At 30.6% G+C, this 17,458-nt stretch overlaps 2 protein-coding genes across 3 annotated transcripts in view; one reads left to right on the top strand and one right to left on the bottom strand.

Annotated features, from left to right (window-relative positions):
- Positions 1 to 17,458, top strand: part of LOC130449049 (ATP-dependent RNA helicase vasa) — a 153,089-nt gene that overhangs the window by 28,652 nt on the left and 106,979 nt on the right. The window lies entirely within an intron of this gene.
- LOC130449048 (monocarboxylate transporter 12-like) overlaps positions 1 to 17,458 on the bottom strand; it is a 126,734-nt gene that overhangs the window by 40,041 nt on the left and 69,235 nt on the right. The window contains exon 1 of one of the 2 annotated variants that reach the window (XM_056786691.1): positions 1,293 to 1,395. The exons of the other annotated variant lie outside the window; for it this stretch is intronic. The gene's annotated coding sequence lies outside the window, so the exon portion shown is untranslated. Of the gene's footprint in view, positions 1 to 1,292; positions 1,396 to 17,458 lie in introns of those variants that run through there. 2 annotated transcript variants of the gene reach the window in all.

Here is a 17,458-nt window from a genome sequence, read left to right as displayed (position 1 = left end):
AGGTGGACGTTTTCTTTTCACCCGTAGAAGCGGTTGATGCGTTCAAATCGACAATTGGTTCAAACGTTCGCAAAAATGTATTTATTGGAGAATATTTTGAAAAACCAGTATCCAATTATAAATTTTTATCTATCTCAAGACTTATCTCCAATTAAATACAATACAGTTGTCAGTCAACGTGTTAAACACTATTTTCAGTATCAATTACAATCAGCATCGTTGTTGCCAGATTTCCCATCCAGCAACAACTTATTGTGATCATTTTTCGTTCTAATAATAATTTAGATGTTTCTGTTGAAACTATTGCACACTAATTTTTATTTTTAACTTTATTAATATATTATTTTCCGTCGGGTATAAATTACGAAGCTTAATAACATAAATCGCCGTTAAAACATCCAATTTGATTAAGAATCGACTCAACTGGTGCCTTTCAACGGCAATTATTCGTTTTAAATATTAATAAATTGCTGTTGTGTTGAAATTTTAGTAAAATTAGACATTCCCATCAATCTAAATGCGAAAAAAGAAGAAGAATTTAACATAACAACGATTTTTCGTAACGATATCCAATAATTTAGTTTTTCGAATTTAGATCGCGAAACTTTTTGATAATTTTCATTAATTCGATAAACAAATAAACAAATTCGAGAATCCGAGTCGTATACAGGGTCATCAATAAATTACGTCACGCGAATTTCGTTATTCTTTCCCCCTCCACCCTCTATATAGTGTGACGTCACTTATTACATTTAGAAATAACATAAAATCAAACAATTAACGAAAAATATTAATAGAAATACGAGGGGTGGTTATTAAATAACGAGATTTCGGGTTCAAGGGACGCCCTAGACGTTTGTGTCGAAAAATCTGACTTGTGACCAAAAATTTTTGCGTCAAAGGATCTAATCGGATTTGTTTGAGAGGTTAGAAAAAGATTTGATTCGAAATGGACTCGATTTGAATCGTTGGAAGCCACTAGCCGAAGAAGACTTCCAGCGCTGCTTCGACCAATGGAAAAAACGTATGGAAAAGTGCGTGGGCGAATATATCGAAGGAAATCATTCGATTTTTATGATAAAATCATTTTTCGTAACCAATTTCGTTATTTAATAGCCAAAATATTGCGAAAATTTGTTAAACCCCCCGTAGAAACATTTAGGAAAAAATTTGTAAGAATGCGACGTTAAATTATGAACCGACTGTGTTTTTTTTTACTATTAATTTTCCGAAATTTATTTTTTTGTCGAAACGAAGCTCCTCGTAAGAATTTTTAATAAAAAACGATTCACCTGGTGCTCGTTCGGCGATTCATCCTGCCGCGGGTCACACAAAAACAAAAACTCCGCTAAGGAACACGTGGTGAACTACTCGGAACGCGTCAGCGACGCGGTCACCTCCGAAACGACTCAAGAAGAACTGGCTCGAAATCGGAGAGGAGCTGTGGAAGTGTTCGATGTTGGTTAAGCAGGTTGAACACCGATCGGCGGACGCGCTTTCCGATACCAACCGGTCCTACGGGACACGGTAAAGAAAAGGGTCGCCGATTCGGTATGGAAATTGATTGTTAAACACGAAGTTTCATTTCTACGGGACGAAAATTGTCTTTAGTCGTGGTTTTCCCGTAGAAAACCGTCATTTCTTCGTAGTTATGAGGATAAATTGGATTTTTGAAAACTTTTTTGTCCTAGTGTCGTCAGTGACAAGTCTCAACAAGCTCGTTTAGGAACAGTTAAGTTTTGTCGGCTTTAAACACACAAAAAACTATTTTTCTTGTCTCGATAATCGTAAACAGCTGTTTTTGCGACTAATAATTATTGCTTCTGTCCAAGGAATATTCGGGAGGCGTCTATAGAGCCACATCTCAAGTTTTTTTATCATTTGAGCTTTCAAAGCTCAAGTTTCCACGCCGTACTGCAGTACTGACCACACTTAACATTCCATGAATCTTACTTCAGACGTGGAACTGCAAATTTCAGCATTTAAGTCTGAAAAAATAATACCTAATTCTGTCAGCGATCGTAAAAAAGGCCCTATAAACAAAAACAAGTGTTTTAGTTTAAAAAAAAACGAATTGGTTACAAAAATGGATCAGTTCACGTCTGGTATCCTGTTTAAACCAAACGCCCTTACAAACAAGTCCATTCTACTCGTCTATTTACGTTTTATAATTTAATATTCAGTTATAGCAAGATGTAAATATTTTTAAAACGATTTATAAAAATAATTCATTTATAAAACGAAGTATCTACGCCTATGGTAGATCAAATTTGTCTAAAAGGGTTTTTTATAATCTGCAATTGATATTTAAACGAAATTGATCCGGAAATTTTTGAGTAAACACACCCAAATTATTTTTATAATCCTGTATATAAAATAGTATAAATTTAGGGTACTAAGCCGCCATACTATTGCTCAGTTCATGTCTGATATCCTGTTTAAACCAAACGCCCTTACAGACAGTTACATTCTACTCGTCTTTTTACGTTTTATAATTTAATATTCATTTATAACAAAATATAAATATTTTTAAAACGATTTATAAAAATAATTCATTTATAAAACGAAGTATCTACGCCTATGGTAGATCAAATTTGTCTAAAAGGGTTTTTTATAATCTGCAATTGATATTTAAACGAAATTGATCCGGAAATTTTCAACTAAACATACCCAAATTATTTTTATAATTCTGTATATAAAATAGTATAAATTTAGGGTACTAAGCCGCCCTACTATTGCTCAGTTCATGTCTGATATCCTGTTTAAACCAAACGCCCTTACAGACAGTTACATTCTACTCGTCTTTTTACGTTTTATAATTTAATATTCATTTATAACAAAATATAAATATTTTTAAAACGATTTATAAAAATAATTCATTTATAAAACGAAGTATCTACGCCTATGGTAGATCAAATTTGTCTAAAAGGGTTTTTTATAATCTGCAATTGAAATTTAAACGAAATTGATCCGGAAATTTTCAACTAAACATACCCAAATTATTTTTATAATCCTGTATATAAAATAGTATAAATTTAGGGTACTAAGCCGCCATACTATTGCTCAGTTCATGTCTGATATCCTGTTTAAACCAAACGCCCTTACAGACAGTTACATTCTACTCGTCTTTTTACGTTTTATAATTTAATATTCATTTATAACAAAATATAAATATTTTTAAAACGATTTATAAAAATAATTCATTTATAAAACGAAGTATCTACGCCTATGGTAGATCAAATTTGTCTAAAAGGGTTTTTTATAATCTGCAATTGATATTTAAACGAAATTGATTCGGAAATTTTTAACTAAACATACCCAAATTATTTTTACAATCCTGTATATAAAATAGTATGAATTTAGGGTACTAAGCCGCCCTACTATTGCTCAGTTAACGTCTGGTATCCTGTTTAAACCAAACGCCCTTACAGACAGTTACATTCTACTCGTCTATTTACGTTTTATAATTTAATATTCATTTATAACAAAATATAAATATTTTTAAAACGATTTATAAAAATAATTCATTTATAAAACGAAGTATCTACGCCTATGGTAGATCAAATTTGTCTAAAAGGGTTTTTTATAATCTGCAATTGAAATTTAAACGAAATTGATCCGGAAATTTTCAACTAAACATACCCAAATTATTTTTATAATCCTGTATATAAAATAGTATAAATTTAGGGTACTAAGCCGCCATACTATTGCTCAGTTCATGTCTGATATCCTGTTTAAACCAAACGCCCTTACAGACAGTTACATTCTACTCGTCTTTTTACGTTTTATAATTTAATATTCATTTATAACAAAATATAAATATTTTTAAAACGATTTATAAAAATAATTCATTTATAAAACGAAGTATCTACGCCTATGGTAGATCAAATTTGTCTAAAAGGGTTTTTTATAATCTGCAATTGATATTTAAACGAAATTGATCCGGAAATTTTCAACTAAACATACCCAAATTATTTTTATAATCCTGTATATAAAATAGTATGAATTTAGGGTACTAAGCCGCCCTACTATTGCTCAGTTAACGTCTGGTATCCTGTTTAAACCAAACGCCCTTACAGACAGTTACATTCTACTCGTCTATTTACGTTTTATAATTTAATATTCATTTATAACAAAATATAAATATTTTTAAAACGATTTATAAAAATAATTCATTTATAAAACGACGTATCTACGCCTACGGTGGATCAAACTTATCAGAAAGGGTTTTTTATAATCTGCAATTGATATTTAAACGAAATTGATTCGGAAATTTTTAACTAAACATACCCAAATTATTTTTACAATACTGTATATAAAATAGTATAAATTTTGGGTACTAAGCCGCCATACTATTGCTCAGTTCATGTCTGATATCCTGTTTAAACCAAACGCCCTTACAAACAAGTCCATTCTACTCGTCTATTTACGTTTTATAATTTAATATTCATTTATAACAAAATATAAATATTTTTAAAACGATTTATAAAAATAATTCATTTATAACACGACGTATCTACGCCTACGGTGGATCAAACTTATCAGAAAGGGTTTTTTATAATCTGCAATTGATATTTAAACGAAATTGATTCGGAAATTTTTAACTAAACATACCCAAATTATTTTTACAATCCTGTATATAAAATAGTATGAATTTAGGGTACTAAGCCGCCCTACTATAAGATCATCTTTTAGTCAATATCTCGAAGAGAGTTGAGGTTGATTTTATCGAGGAATATCTGTAAAATTAACCGTTGAATAACTGACAATTATAAATTGTTGCTATTTCGGATTGGCGGTTATCTTATACGAGTTTACACACAAATTATTACGAATTTCAGCACTTTCTCGACGGGATCCGGACGAGATAATGAATAATTTTAAATGAACTCGATTTTAGTTTACTTACGACGGAAACATCAACAAAATCGCCGATGGTACGTCGGATAGAACAACGCGGGTCTTTGTAGGGTTATACAGGTCGTTGTAACGAATTTAAAGATACGTTAGAATTTATTAAAATTCAACCATGATGATTTACACGATTAGTAAACATCAATCAAAGCGAATTTCGTGCAATAAAACGTAAAAAAACGTAACAAAAATTAATTTGTGATATTTTTTAATCGCCTCGTATATTTACACTAAATATTATCGATCATTATCTGTTTAATATGGTATTATATACCACCTAACCCAAATTCACTTATGTTTTTAAAATTACTCGTAAAATAAAATAGATTTCGAAGTTATTGTGTTTCACCCGGTATAATATGATGTCAAAATTAATTAAACACGTAAACAACGCATGATATTTCTCATAGACGTTGATTATAATAAATAATCAGCATTGTATGATAATCCACTACATCAATCACAAAATGTCTTATCTTTATTTTTTTTTATTTATTAACACCTTTAAGAATGATCGGTGCAGAATCGATGGACCGAACCACTTCTCAGAAGATTCTTGACAGTGTTGCCGTTACATATTTTAAATTTATATAAGGAGATATAGTACAGGCAAATTAGGAGATTTTGAGCTGAAACCTTAAATTAAATTTGGCGATTTTGATTTTCTAGATTGTGGGAGGTTTTAAGATAATGAATAAGTCTAGCAATTTTTAAGAAAATTGCGGGAACGAATTTTGGAAATTTTGGGACTTGAATCAAAAAAATTTTGAAACGCGAATAACTCAAAAACTAAGAGAAATTCGAAAAAAACTGTCGTAACAAAAAATGTAGAGTAAAAAATTCTCTACAAAAAAGTATGTTATGTATTTTTTCCTAACCTCAAAATTTTCTCCTCAAAATGGGTTTCTACACTCAAAAATATTTTGAAACGCAAATAACTCAAAAACTAAGAGGAATTCGAAAAAAACTGTCGTAACAAAAAATGTAGAGTCAAAAATTCTCTACAAAAAACTATCCTAGGTATTTTTTCCTAACCTCAAAATTTTCTCCTCAAAATGGGTTTATACACTGAAAACTATTTTGAAACGCAAATAACTCAAAAACTAAAAGAAATTCGAAAAAAACTGTCGTAACAGAAAATGTAGAATACAAAATTCTCTACAAAAAAGTATTTCAGGAATTTTTTCCTAACCTCAAAATTTTTACCTCAAAATCGGTTTCTACACTCAAAAATATTTTTAAACGCAAATAACTCAAAAACTAAGAGAAATTCGAAAAAAACTGTCTCATCAAAAAATGTAGAGTAAAAAATTCTCTACAAAAAAGTATGTTATGTATTTTTTCCTAACCTCAAAATTTTCTCCTCAAAATGGGTTTCTACACTCAAAAATATTTTGAAACGCAAATAACTCAAAAACTAAGAGAAATTCGAAAAAAACTGTCGTAACAAAAAATGTAGAGTACAAAATTCTCTACAAAAAAGTATTTCAGGAATTTTTTCCTAACCTCAAAATTTTCACCTCAAAATGGGTTTCTACACTCAAAAATATTTTGAAACGCAAATAACTCAAAAACTAAGAGGAATTCGAAAAAAACTGTCGTAACAAAAAATGTAGAGTAAAAAATTCTCTACAAAAAAGTATGTTATGTATTTTTTCCTAACCTCAAAATTTTCTCCTCAAAATGGGTTTATACACTCAAAAATATTTTGAAACGCAAATAACTCAAAAACTAAAAGAAATTCGAAAAAAACTGTCGTAACAGAAAATGTAGAATACAAAATTCTCTACAAAAAAGTATTTCAGGAATTTTTTCCTAACCTCAAAATTTTTACCTCAAAATCGGTTTCTACACTCAAAAATATTTTTAAACGCAAATAACTCAAAAACTAAGAGAAATTCGAAAAAAACTGTCTCATCAAAAAATGTAGAGTAAAAAATTCTCTACAAAAAAGTATGTTATGTATTTTTTCCTAACCTCAAAATTTTCTCCTCAAAATGGGTTTCTACACTCAAAAATATTTTGAAACGCAAATAACTCAAAAACTAAGAGAAATTCGAAAAAAACTGTCGTAACAAAAAATGTAGAGTACAAAATTCTCTACAAAAAAGTATTTCAGGAATTTTTTCCTAACCTCAAAATTTTCACCTCAAAATGGGTTTCTACACTCAAAAATATTTTGAAACGCAAATAACTCAAAAACTAAGAGAAATTCGAAAAAAACTGTCGTAACAAAAAATGTAGAGTGAAAAATTCTCTACAAAAAACTATCCTAGGTATTTTTTCCTAACCTCAAAATTTTCTCCTCAAAATGGGTTTATACACTGAAAACTATTTTGAAACGCAAATAACTCAAAAACTAAAAGAAATTCGAAAAAACTGTCGTAACAGAAAATGTAGAATACAAAATTCTCTACAAAAAAGTATTTCAGGAATTTTTTCCTAACCTCAAAATTTTCACCTCAAAATGGGTTTCTACACTCAAAAATATTTTGAAACGCAAATAACTCAAAAACTAAGAGAAATTCGAAAAAAACTGTCGTAACAAAAAATGTAGAGTGAAAAATTCTCTACAAAAAACTATCCTAGGTATTTTTTCCTAACCTCAAAATTTTCTCCTCAAAATGGGTTTATACACTGAAAACTATTTTGAAACGCAAATAACTCAAAAACTAAAAGAAATTCGAAAAAAACTGTCGTAACAGAAAATGTAGAATACAAAATTCTCTACAAAAAAGTATTTCAGGAATTTTTTCCTAACCTCAAAATTTTCTCCTCAAAATGGGTTTATACACTGAAAACTATGTTGAAACGCGAATAACTCAAAAACTAAAAGAAATTCGAAAAAAACTGTCTCATCAAAAAATGTAGAGTAAAAAATTCTCTACAAAAAATGTGAAATTTTAAACTTAATATCGTTTTCATTCAGAAGACTAAATCACAAATACGTTACATATTTTTATATTTTAAAATGAAATTCCCTCGTTTATACCATAATAAAAATTGTTTTTTACGCATAACGTATGTTCATTAAACTATGATATGCTCAGCCATCACATTCCCGTTTTTTTCTAACTCATTAACCTTTCCGAGAATACGAAAAAACTCATTTTAGCCACTGTCGACTGCATAAACAATTTTCTCACACATTCTTTCGAAATTTTTCGCAAAATTCAGGACAATATGAAAATATGAACGTGTACGAACTTTACAACGAATCTACATTTTATACAACGTTGCCAAGTCTAATTAAAAGTTCGTTATTTCAATGAAATAGGTCATTTTACGACTCGAATGTTTTTTCATTTTTGCCCAGATCTCGGTACACATAATCAAGTGCAAACACAACTCTGGTTTGCGTTTCCTTTCAAATCCGAAGTTACAATTCATCTACAAGCCCTAGAAAGGGATCCTGGAAAGTTTGTTGCATATGCAGCACCAGTATCCAAGTCAAAGGGAAGTTTTCTCAAAAAATTGGTCAAAGCAACGACTGGAAACCTTCTGCGTAAGATTCCGCGTGGTCCCAATCGTTTCCCAACCATTCGTAACTGCATTAGGATCTAGACGAGTTGCTAGTCTTCTGATAGACCAGTCAGCTCCCAATTTAGCAATAATCGCAGCCCCAGTTTGCTGCTCAAACTTGAAGACAACATCCACTGAAATCCTACAAATTGAACCCACTTGAACCATAAATTGGAACCAATGTACGATAAATCCAACGTGGAGAACAGAACCATCGCAGACCAAGTTAGTTTCCGACTGACAATTGGGATGAAGATCGATCTGGAACTTCGAAGAACTCCTCCGATGTCAATATTTGGAGGTGTTTAATCAGTTTGAGCAGCAGTAATTGAAAAAAAAACTACCGATTCGTGATTGGTTCTTCCACCACGACCATCCGGTCAATTTTAGCTCCGAATAGCACGGTTATGCTGCTCCACGCACCTTACTCACCTGAACTGACTCCTAGTGACTTTTTCTTATATCTAAGTATGGTAGAATACCGGGTACTGTTTATTTTTTGGTATTTGGCAACATCTGAAGTCGTCTGCCCGCAGATGGAACGGTTCTTGTCATTTTTGGAGCTAGTTCTACCTTTTCAGTCCATTGTTTTGATTGTTTTTTATTTCTGGTGTGATAATAGACCCAAGTTTCATCCATGGATATGAAACGTTGACAAACACTCGATGGAAACATCTTCACGACGCTGTTTTTATTCCATTCCTCAACGTCTTACTTGAGCGATTCCATATGTCCCTTATACACTTGAAATTTTATCAAATCATCAAATTACTTATCCTTATTTTTTGACTAGAATAGTTTTGTGAAGGCAATCCGGTTTTAAAAGTCTAGATCACGATTTTTCTTCAATATTTCGTCAAAAAGCGTTTTAAAAAACGCCGTTTCGTAGGCCTTTTCGAGAACAAAAATACGAAGTGAGTGGCTAAATTCGTGGTTTTACGTTTCTCTAGTATTTGCTGTAAAATGACCGTCATCAACGTCTTACTTAAGCGATTCCAATTTAAGAAAAACATGGAGAAAATTCGATGGTTTTTGATTAAAATGATGAATATCGATGGAAATTGATGAAAATTAATGAGAAAATGAAGGAAAATCAATGGAAAGCAATGAAAATCGCATAAAACTCAAGAAATTCAATAAAACTGGTGAAAATTAATGAAAACAGATGAAAATCCATGGATACTGATCAATATTGAAGAAAATCTAAAGAAAATTCGATGGATAGGGATGAAATTTAAGAAAAACATGAAGAAAATTTGATGGTTATTGATGAAAATGATGAATTTCGATGGAAATTGATGAAAATCAATGGAAAGCAATGAAAATCGCAGAAAACTCAAGAAATTCAATAAAACTGGTGAAAATTAATGAAAACCGATGAAAATCCATGGATACTGATCAATATTGAAGAAAACCTGTAGGAAAATTCGATGGATAGGGATGAAATTTAAGAAAAACATGAAGAAAATTTGATGGTTATTGATGAGAATGATTAATTTCGATGAAAATTGAAAATTAATGAGAAAATCAATGAAAAGCAATGAAAACCGCAGAAAACTCAAGAAATTCAATAAAACTGGTGGAAATTAATGAAAACCGATGAAAATCCATGGATACTGATCAATATTGAAGAAAACCTGAAGAAAATTCGATGGATAGGGATGAAATTTAAGAAAAACATGAAGAAAATTCGATGGTTATTGATGAAAATGATGAATTTCGATGGAAATTGATGAAAATCAATGAAAATCGCAGAAAACTCTAGAAATTCAATAAAACTGGTGAAAATTAATGAAAACCGATGAAAATCCATGAATACTGATCAATATTGAAGAAAACCTGAAGAAAATTCGATGGATAGGGATGAAATTTAAGAAAAACATGAAGAAAATTCGATGGTTATTGATGAAAATGATGAATTTCGATGGAAATTGGTGAAAATCAATGAAAATCGCAGAAAACTCAAGAAATTCAATAAAACTGGTGAAAATTAATGAAAACCGATGAAAATCCATGAATACTGATCAATATTGAAGAAAACCTGAAGAAAATTCGATGGATAGGGATGAAATTTAAGAAAAACATGAAGAAAATTCGATGGTTATTGATGAAAATGATGAATTTCGATGGAAATTGGTGAAAATCAATGAAAATCGCAGAAAACTCAAGAAATTCAATAAAACTGGTGAAAATTAATGAAAACCGATGAAAATCCATGAATACTGATCAATATTGAAGAAAACCTTGAGGAAAATCAATGGATATTGATGAAATTTAAGAAAAACATGAAGAAAATTCGATGGTTATTGATGAAAATCAATGAAAATCGCAGAAAACTCAAGAAATTCAATAAAACTGGTGAAAATTAATGAAACCCGAAGAAAATCCATGAATACTGATCAATATTGAAGAAAACCTGAAGAAAATTCGATGGATAGAGATGAAATTTAAGAAAAACATGAAGAAAATTTGATGGTTATTGATGAAAATGATGAATTTCGATGTAAATTGATGAAAATCGCAGAAAACTCAAGAAATTCAATAAAACTGGTGAAAATTAATGAAAACCGATGAAAATCCATGAATACTGATCAATATTGAAGAAAACCTGAAGAAAATTCGATGGATAGGGATGAAATTTAAGAAAAACATGAAGAAAATTCGATGGTTATTGATGAAAATGATGAATTTCGATGGAAATTGGTGAAAATCAATGAAAATCGCAGAAAACTCAAGAAATTCAATAAAACTGGTGAAAATTAATGAAAACCGATGAAAATCCATGAATACTGATCAATATTGAAGAAAACCTTGAGGAAAATCAATGGATATTGATGAAATTTAAGAAAAACATGAAGAAAATTCGATGGTTATTGATGAAAATGATGAATTTCGATGGAAATTGATGAAAATCGCAGAAAACTCAAGAAATTCAATAAAACTGGTGAAAATTAATGAAAACCGATGAAAATCCATGGATACTGATCAATATTGAAGAAAACCTGAAGAAAATTCGATGGATAGGCATGAAATTTAAGAAAAACATGAAGAAAATTCGATGGTTATTGATGAAAATGATGAATTTTGATGGAAATTGCTGAAAATCAATGAGAAAATGAATGAAAATCAATGGAAAGCAATGCAAATCGCAGAAAACTCAAGAATGACAACAAAAACTGGTGAGAATTAAGTGAAAATGAATGAAAACCGATGAAAATCCATGGATACTGATCAATATTGAAGAAAACCTGAAGAAAATTCGATGGATAGGGATGAAATTTAAGAAAAACATGAAGAAAATTTGATGGTTATTGATAAAAATGATAAATTTCGATGAAAATTAATGAGAAAATGAATGAAAATCATTGGAAGCTATGGAAATCAAAGAAAACTCTTAAGCGATTCCATATGTCCCTTATAAACTTGAAATTTTATCAAATCATCAAATCACTTACTTTTGTGTTTGTATCGATTTTAACGGCCATAAATATAATTATATCCACATTTCGTGTACAATAGGATTAGTATTTAAGACAGCACATACACGCACAGTGTGTTCTTGATAGTTTCGACATCCGACGAGTGCAGTAGTCAGAATTTTATTCGTGGAAAATTCGTTGAAAGCTGAACTTGGGGCGTGCAAGCGGTTGGGTGTGAAAACTCGGAAAATCGTCGACCCCAAATGACAATTTGTAGATTAGGCGACAGTTGGATATTTACATTTCCTGAAGAACTTCGAACGACTTCACTTAATGTTATGCTGTGTTGATGTTTGACTTAATAACTTTTGTCACGAGCCAGACGATTTTTATTGGCTTTGGAAAATTACTCGGATGAGTTTAGTTGGAAATAGAAAATGTTTTCGTGTATGGTTTTGTTAGAATTGATATCGGAATGGAATATAAGGGTTAGTCGGAAAGTGGGGGGGGGGGGGTTTTGGAATTAGAAATTAATTAAATAACTCTATCGGAAGACATTAATTAGCTCAATTTAGACCCGAAAGTTATTCGAGGTTAGAGGTGGAAATTTGGGGTTTTTTGGATTTTTCTCGAAAACGGTGAGTTTTGTGAAAAAAAACTTCCAACGAAAGTTGTAGATCTTGAAATTTTCCACAAAAATGGTACCTGTGGTTTTTTTCTCAAAAGTTACCATTTTTGAGATATCGGGATTGTAATAGTCACGTTATATTATATATAGGAAAATTATTGAAAAAATGGAGAAAAATTTGTGGAGAATAAATAAAAATTGCAGAAAAGTCAAGAAAATCAACAAAAACCATTGAGAGTTAAGTAGAAATTGATGAAAATCAACTGATATTGATCAATATTAAAGTAAACCTAGAGAAAAATTAATGACCATTGATGAAATTTGGAAAAACATGAAGAAAAATCGTTGAGTATTGATAAAATTGAAGAAAAACGTGAAAAAAAAACGATAAATGGGTGAAAATTAATGAGAAATTGGAGAAAATTCAATGGAAATCAAAGAAAACTGAAAAAAGTCAACAAAAACCCAAGAAAATTGAGTTAAACTTATGATACTGAAGAAAATTCGATGGATATTGATGAAAATGATGAAAACTGTTGAGAATTAAGTGAAAATCAATGAAAACTGATGGAAATCCATGGATACTGATCAATATTGAAGAAATCCTTAAGAAAAATTCGATGGTTCGGGATGAAATTCACAAAAAACATGAAGAAAGTTTGATGGTTATTGATGAAAATGATGAATTTCGATGGAAATTGATGGAAATTAATGAGAAAATGAAGGAAAATCGATGGAAAGCAATGAGAATCGAAAAAAACTCAAGAATGCCAACAAAAACTTTTGAGAATTAAGTGAAAATTAATGAAAACCGATGGAAATCCATGGATACTGATCAATATTGAAGAAAACCTGAAGAAAATTCGATGGATATTGATGAAAATGATGAATATTGATAGAAATTGATGAAAATTAATGAGAAAATGAAGGAAAATCAATGAAAAACGAAGAAAACTGGAAAAAGCCAACAAAAACCCAAGAAAATTGAGTTAAACTTATGATACTGAAGAAAATTCGATGGATATTGATGAAAATGATGAATATCGATAGAAATTGATGAAAATTAATGAGAAAATGAAGGAAAATCAATGGAAAGCAATGAGAATCGAAGAAAACTCAAGAATGCCAACAAAAACTTTTGAGAATTAAGTGAAAATCAATGAAAACTGATGGAAATCCATGGATACTGATCAATATTGAAGAAACCCTTAAGAAAAATTCGATGGTTCGGGATGAAATTCAAGAAAAACATGAAGAAAGTTTGATGGTTATTGATGAAAATGATGAATTTCGATGGAAATTGATGGAAATTAATGAGAAAATGAAGGAAAATCGATGGAAAGCAATGAGAATCGAAAAAAACTCAAGAATGCCAACAAAAACTGGTGAAAATTAAGGGAAAATTAATGAAAACCGATGGAAATCCATGGATACTGATCAATATTGAAGAAAACCTGAAGAAAATTCGATGGATATTGATGAAAATGATGAATATTGATAGAAATTGATGAAAATTAATGAGAAAATGAAGGAAAATCAATGAAAAACGAAGAAAACTGGAAAAAGCCAACAAAAACCCAAGAAAATTGAGTTAAACTTATGATACTGAAGAAAATTCGATGGATATTGATGAAAATGATGAATATCGATAGAAATTGATGAAAATTAATGAGAAAATGAAGGAAAATCAATGGAAAGCAATGAGAATCGAAGAAAACTCAAGAATGCCAACAAAAACTTTTGAGAATTAAGTGAAAATCAATGAAAACTGATGGAAATCCATGGATACTGATCAATATTGAAGAAATCCTTAAGAAAAATTCGATGGTTCGGGATGAAATTCAAGAAAAACATGAAGAAAGTTTGATGGTTATTGATGAAAATGATGAATTTCGATGGAAATTGATGGAAATTAATGAGAAAATGAAGGAAAATCGATGGAAAGCAATGAGAATCGAAAAAAACTCAAGAATGCCAACAAAAACTGGTGAAAATTAAGGGAAAATTAATGAAAACCGATGGAAATCCATGGATACTGATCAATATTGAAGAAAACCTGAAGAAAATTCGATGGATATTGATGAAAATGATGAATATCGATAGAAATTGATGAAAATTAATGAGAAAATGAAGGAAAATCAATGGAAAGCAATGAGAATCGAAGAAAACTTAAGAATGCCAACAAAAACTGTTGAGAATTAAGTGAAAATCGATGGTTCGGGATGAAATTCAAGAAAAACATGAAGAAAGTTTGATGGTTATTGATGAAAATAATGAATTTCGATGGAAATTGATGGAAATTAATGAGAAAATGAAGGAAAATCGATGGAAAGCAATGAGAATCGAAAAAAACTCAAGAATGCCAACAAAAACTGGTGAAAATTAAGGGAAAATTAATGAAAACCGATGGAAATCCATGGATACTAATCAATATTGAAGAAAACCTTAAGGAAAATCAATGGATATTGATGAAATTCAAGAAAAACATGAAGAAAGTTTGATGATTATTGATGAAAATGATGAATTTCGATGGAAATTGATGAAAATTAATGTGATAATGAAGGAAAATCAATGGAAAGCAATGAAAATCGCAGAGAACTCAAGAATGTCAACAAAAACTGGTGAGATTTAAGTGAAAATTGATGAAAACCGATGGAAATCCATGGATACTGATCAATATTGAAGAAAACCTGAAGAAAATTCGATGGATATTGATGAAAATGATGAATATTGATAGAAATTGATGAAAATTAATGAGAAAATGAAGGAAAATCAATGAAAAACGAAGAAAACTGGAAAAAGCCAACAAAAACTGGTGAAAATTAAGTAAAAATTAATGAAAACCGATGAAAATGCATGGATACTGATCAATATTGAACAAAACCTGAAGAAAATTCGATGGATAGGGATGAAATTTAAGGAAAACATGAAGAAAATTTTATGGTTATTGATGAAAATGATTAATTTCGATGGAAATTGATGAAAATCAATGAGAAAATCAATGGAAAGCAATGAAAATCGCAGAAAACTCAAGAAATTCAACAAAATTGGTGAAAATTAAGTGAAAATCAATGGAAACCGATGGAAATCCATGGATACTGATCAATATTGGAGGGAACCTAAAGAAAATTCGATGGATATTGATGAAAATGATGAAATTGATGAAACTTAATGAGAAAATGAAGGAAAATCAATGGAAAGCAATGAAAAACGAATAAAACTGTAAAAAGCCAACAAAAACCAAAGAAAATTGAGAGGAACTTATGATATTGAAAGAAAAACGATGGATGGATGAAAATTAATCAGAAATCGAAGAAAAATCAATAGAAAGCAATGAAAATCAAAGAAAACTCAAAAAAGCCAATAAGTATTAATTGATTACCAATGAAAATCGATGGAAGTCAACGAAAATTGAATAAAATTATGAAAACTTAAACATGAAAATTTGATACAAACGTAAAGAAACATCAGGTGCCTCGATTTTCCACTTTAGATTAAAAAAAAAAAAACATTCGAACAAACTACATTGAGGCGGTTTAAGCGAAACAAATCGAATTTTCGGGATTCCGAAATGAAAAAATGAAAAAATAGTCGCGAAAGTATTCGCAAGGGGTGAATTCGCCCTCAAAATTGCAATAATCACGCGTTTCGCCATTCCAAATCTTTACTAAACGTTCGATATTTTTAAATAATAGAAAATATTGTATAGAATTAATGTTATTTTGCATTTTACCGTCAAATAACGGTTGAATTTACGTCGACATCAACATTCTTTGGCGTCCTGTTTATGAAATCATCTCCAAGACAAATTCTCGACGAGCTTAATCCCCTACCTTTCATCTGGCATATTTAATATGTCTATTTTAATTCAAAAATTTATTAGGTACTCGTTTACGGGAAATTTCCTCATATATTTGGCCGAAATTTCGGGTTAACTCCACGTCGAATCGATCCAACGTCAATAGTCCAGTCAAAATTTCATTTTCAGCATTTTCCACATTAACGTTCCAGAAAAATTCTTCGTTCTCTATCAGTACCGACAATTTTTTCTATCGGGTCAAGTTCCGGTGAATAAGACGGCAAACATTGGATATTATATATACGAGGGTGATACCAGAAGTTTACCTGGCCGGACATAGAAGTTGTTTAGCGATATTTGAGAAGCGTTGGACCGACCAAAAGGAAAAACTATCAATGGCGAGTATTGCGCTAATTTATTGCGACGTTTGAGCGGAAAAATCGAGCAAAAAAGGTCCGCATTTGGTTAAGAAGAAAGTGACGATTCACCAGCTCACAAATTCGTTGTAGCACTGGCCAAATTTAATGAATTAAAGTTTGAATTGCTACCTATTGGCCAGATTTAGCCCCGTCAGATTATTTTTTATTCTCGGACTCGAAAAAATGGTTCCGATTTTCCAACAATGGAGACGGAAAAGGGTGTGGGGCTCAAAGGAGATTAAGTTGAAAAAAAAACAAAATTTTAGTGTTTTCTTTGTTGGGCCAGGTACTTTTGGAACCGTCCTCGTACATGTTGATGAAAAATTGATGGATATCGATGGAAATTGATGAAAATCAATGGAAAGCCATGAAAAAATCGCAGAAAACTAGAGAAAGCCAAGAAAACCTGGTGAAAATTGATAAAAACCGATGGAAATTCATGGATACTGATCAATATTAAAGAAAATCTGAAGAAAATTCGATGGATAGGGATGAAAATGATTAATATCGATGAAAATTGAGGAAAATTAATGAGAAAATGAAGGAAAATCAATGGGAAGCAATGAGAATCGAAGAAAACTCAAGAATTCCAACAAAAACTGTTGAGAATTAAGTGAAAATCAATGAAAACCGATGGAAATCCATGGATACTGATCAATATTGGAGGGAACCTAAAGAAAATTCGATGGATATTGATGAAAATGATGAATATCGATAGAAATTGATGAAAATTAATAAAAAAATGAAGGAAAATCAA

This window comes from Diorhabda sublineata, chromosome 9, assembly GCF_026230105.1.
Source record: "Diorhabda sublineata isolate icDioSubl1.1 chromosome 9, icDioSubl1.1, whole genome shotgun sequence".
In the NCBI taxonomy this organism is placed as follows: domain Eukaryota; kingdom Metazoa; phylum Arthropoda; class Insecta; order Coleoptera; family Chrysomelidae; genus Diorhabda; species Diorhabda sublineata.
This window is presented reverse-complemented; position numbering and strand designations above follow the sequence as displayed.